The sequence below is a fragment of the Equus przewalskii genome, chromosome 2, assembly GCF_037783145.1.
Source record: "Equus przewalskii isolate Varuska chromosome 2, EquPr2, whole genome shotgun sequence".
In the NCBI taxonomy this organism is placed as follows: Eukaryota; Metazoa; Chordata; class Mammalia; order Perissodactyla; family Equidae; genus Equus; species Equus przewalskii.
Window position 1 is genome coordinate 25,743,769 of NC_091832.1, and position 4,255 is coordinate 25,748,023.

Below are 4,255 nucleotides of genomic sequence, written 5' to 3' on the forward strand. Positions count from 1 at the left end.
GGCCTCAGTTTCCCCCTCTGCGCAGTGGGTGGTGACGCCACTGCCTCCCCGGGGGGTTTTAAGGATGCAGCGAGGACACGGGTGTGAGGGTGGGTGCAGCCCCACCCTCGGGGGGCTCTGCGCTGACGGGCAGCAGTCCGTCCAGAGCTGCTGGTCGGTTCTCCCTCCACCCTCCACCACTGCAGTGACACTTGCAGCCATTTCCCGGGACGCTGCTGAGCCGTCGCCCGTTTAAGCCATTTTTTTGACATTAACAAATCTCCAGGGCCTTTATTTTATGCCATAAAGAATGTCACCAACTGATGAGGACATTTAAACTTAGCGACAAAATTTAGAGTAAATGAATGTTGACAATCGTGTGTCAGTCTTTGTACAAGAACATCGCAATGTCTCTTTTCTCTTTAATTACTTTATCGAGGTCACACTGGTTATAACATTGCGTACATTTCACATGTACTTCGTTGTATTTTGGCTTCTGTGTAGACTGCATCGTGTTCACACCAATAGCCAGGTTTCCATCCATCACCCTACACATGAGCCCCTTTATCCCTTTCGCCCTCCCTGCCCTTCCCCTCTGGTCCCCACCAATCTGTTCTCCTTGGCTGTGTGTGTGTTTGTCTTCCACACATGAGTGGAGTCACACGGTATTTGTCTTTCTCTGCCTAAGCCTGTTGGCAGCATTTTACCGTTTTGCCCTCACAGCCCACGGGCCGAGATCGAGGTCCCGAGCGCCCGTCTGAAACGCAGACCCTCCTGTCCCCGCTGAGTGAGGTGCATCGGCTGCCCCTCTGCTCCGACGGCAAAGCCCCAACCCTGAGCGCGGCGCCCAAGGCCCTGCGAGGCCGGCCCCACCCGCCCCTCCGGCTGCACCCGCCCCGGCCCAGGGTGGACACTCAGGTCAGTGTCGCCAAGGCCACCCCGTCTGCAGATACAGAGCCGGATTCAACCAGGCAGGCTCGGCCGGCCCCACGGGCTGTCCAGAGACTCCGCCTCTGGGCGGTCCGTGCCCGCCGTGGGTCTTGTCACCGCGGGGAAGGCCGCTCGGCCCCTGTGTCCGTGTCTGGCGGGCTCGTGGTGACAGCCGCTCCGCCCGCCCCGCAGGCTCTGCTGGGCCGTCTGTTCCCCCCGACCTCCCCCGGCTTCCGACGTCCATCCACGTGGGAAGGAGTGCGGGCTGGGTGCCGGGTTGTGGTGGCCTGGCGGCCGAGGTCGCCGGAGCCTCGGAAGGGGACGAGGGACTCGTGACGCCGGGGTTTGGGTCCAGCCTGAGGCCCGTGGACACCCCCGGGCCCTCATTAAAGAGCTCATGGGGCTGGTTTTGGAGGAGCAGGACAGACCAGCTTATGACCCTCGTCTGACCTTAGGGGAGTCTTTAGAAGCGTCTAGACTGGCACACAGAGATCAATGAGAGGCCTCCGCCATGGTTCAGGGGCAGACGAGAGCAGGGCAGCCTCAGTGGTGATGGCAGGAAGTGGGTGGACACCAGTGGCCTCAGGGGGACTGAGAGGACTTGGTGCCGTGAAGGGCCGGGCGTTGGTTATGGTCAGAGGGCACGGGCACTGTGGGAAGGCTGGAAATGCTGTCTGAGTGCTCTGCGGGCCACCAGCGGGGATGACAGACATATCCCTGAAGGCTACTCTGCAGGGGAGGAGTCACACGATGTGGGGAGCACTTCATGGGTCTGGGGACCACAGGTGACAATGGTGGTGATGTGAGTGGAAGTGATGCAAAATACAAACACCTGTGAGGTGTTCATGATGAGCCAGGCATTGTCCTCAGTGTTTCACACGGATGTGTGTAATACTCCTCACAACGGCCCTGTGAGGGACATGCTGTTGTCACCTCATTTCACTGATGAGACACAGAGAGGTTTAGTAACTTGCCCAACATCACACAGCTAGTTAGTGGCAAAACTGGGGCTTGAACTCAGGGAGTAGTTCCTGAAGCTATGCTCTTAATTGTTATTCTAGGAAGCAACTATGATGTTACTGCCCTCAAGGACCTGCAAGGCCATAAAATACAGTAAAACCCATGGGCAAATTGGATGACGGGAGATAATCATTTTTGGCTGTAGGAATCAGAGAAGGCTTTTTTGTGTAGGAAGCATTTTCACTTAGTCCTAAAATGTGGGGAATTCTTGAGGAGGCAAAACTGTAACTCATCAGTCAAGGTTGTCATTTCACACCACACAAACTCACTCTGGTCAGTTTAGCAGAAAAGCTGTCAGAGAACTTTCCTTCCAAAGTGTGGGCGGGCGTGCCTCTGATTGGAGGAACCGAGCGTTACATGATGACATCCAAGCTGCAAAGGAGATTGGGAAGGAAAGCCTCTGGGGTGTTTAGGGTCTGTCTCTTAAAACAGGGACTTCCATAAGCACAGTAAGGGGTTTCTCTTGTTGGGCGACCACCAACAATGGTAGCCGCCGTCTCCACGTTGTAAGGGAGGACATTTGAGCAAAAGGTCACAAATGCACCGCTGCAGGAGGAGAAGCTCCAGGCTCATTGGAGGAGCCCCTCTGTGTGACTGGAGCAGAAAGACAAGAACACAAGGTTCTCTCTTAACCAAAACACGCCTCATAGCTCCCTTGGGGTTATTAGAAAAGAGAAGGAGGCTGGGGCTAGGCGGGTGGATTCAATGTGTTCATTAAAAAATAGTCAAAAAAAGTTGGGAGCAAAGATATATCTATGAGGTTCCTTGTCCTTGAAACACCCTAAGTCAGTTTCTTGCCCTCATCTCCTCCTGCTGAACCATGGTGTGGACTAAAGTGGACCTAGGACCTGCTGAAATGCAGTGGCCTCTCCAGCCCCCAGAAAGGGTCCTGCCTTCTCCGCGTCTGCCACCACTTGGAAACTGCTTTCTGCAAAACTAAGCAAGAGGGAGTCCAGTCTGTGTGGCTCCACTCCCAGATGGCCAAAAAGGAATGTGAGAATTCTCCAGGCTTGTCCTTGAAAGGTTCAGAAAAAGAGAACCCGATTCCTGAAGAGGCAGGAAGCAGTGGCTTAGGAAAAGCAAAGAGAAAGTAGGTTTTAGCTTTTTGGAATGTAAAAAAAAATATTTACATTCTTAAAAACAAAGGACAAACAGGATATTGAGTCACCTTAAAGTTTCTCTTCAAGCTAAGAGAAGCAAGCCAAAGTTTTTTTTAAAACTTCTAGTAAATTTCTTATTACAAGCTATACCCCAAATTTCAAAGATCAGTGAACATCTTATTTTTACCCATTTCAGTCCTTCAAAAGGATCAGTTCCCATTCAGAATGTAGGGGCTCCCTTATTAACCATGAACTTCCTGTCATTCTTATTTCACTTTCACTGTCAACCTTCTATAGTCTTTTTTTCTTTTATAAAGCAGTTTCCACTTTTGTTTATTCTAGCTTAAATTCACCAACCCCCTTCCTCAAAAAAAAAAAAAAAAACCCCAAAACAAAACCAAAAGCACAACAACAACCCTCCAACCCCCAACCCAAGCTAACAACTACTAGGTTAACCTCCATGGATATAACCAATGTAGAAAAGTGGGAAAAATACAAAAAGCTTATCCCTTTGAAACAACCAAAACTAACACTCCAGTGGATTTTCTTTCTTCTCTATAAATCTCAAAGAATAAAAACAAAAGATGAGGATCAAACTCTACACACAGAGTTCAGTGTGCAGTCTTTTAAAGAAACTACTTAAATCGTGTTTGAAAAAAAGATTTTAATGCCAGGAAATCGCTCATGCTAAACGTTAAGCAAAAAGTCTGGGTACAAAACCTCTACTGTGTGCCGGACACGTACACGCATTGCGTAAAAACATACCAAATGTCAGTAGCGATTTTCTCTGGGTATAAACCTCTTGTCATACCTTGTACTCCCAAACTTTTGACAACAAACACGCATCACTTTTCAGGATCAGGAGAAAAATAATGGCACTTGGAAGAGAGACAATGGGAACCTTAGATTTCTCAGTAATGGAGTGCGGGCGCCCTAAACAACTTATGAATGTTTTGTTTCAAACGCAAAGTATTGGGCGAGTGCGCGCGGGCGGGCGCGTCCCTGCGGGGCGGGCGGTTGGGCGCGGGTTGAGCGCCACGTCACGGCATTGTGACGCTCGCTGCTTTATAAGGCGCTTGCAGGCGATCCCAGTTGTTACTTCGCCTGCCGCCACCTGGAGCTCACGGTGCTCCAGCTTTGTCCAGCATAGACAAAGCGGACATGGGAAGAGGGATGCTGATCAGGCTCCAGCTGGGGCTGCTGCTTCTGGCGGTGTTCCTGCTCCA

At 51.1% G+C, this 4,255-nt stretch overlaps 1 long non-coding RNA gene across 1 annotated transcript; it reads right to left on the reverse strand.

The window, feature by feature from the left end:
• Positions 1 to 361: 361 nt before the first annotated feature.
• Positions 362 to 4,044, reverse strand: LOC139079737 (uncharacterized). Its single transcript, XR_011533628.1, has 2 exons — positions 3,841 to 4,044; positions 362 to 2,998 (listed from the first exon to the last, which is right to left on the reverse strand). It is a non-coding gene; the product is annotated as an uncharacterized lncRNA (long non-coding RNA).
• Between the last annotated feature and the right edge of the window lie 211 nt (positions 4,045 to 4,255).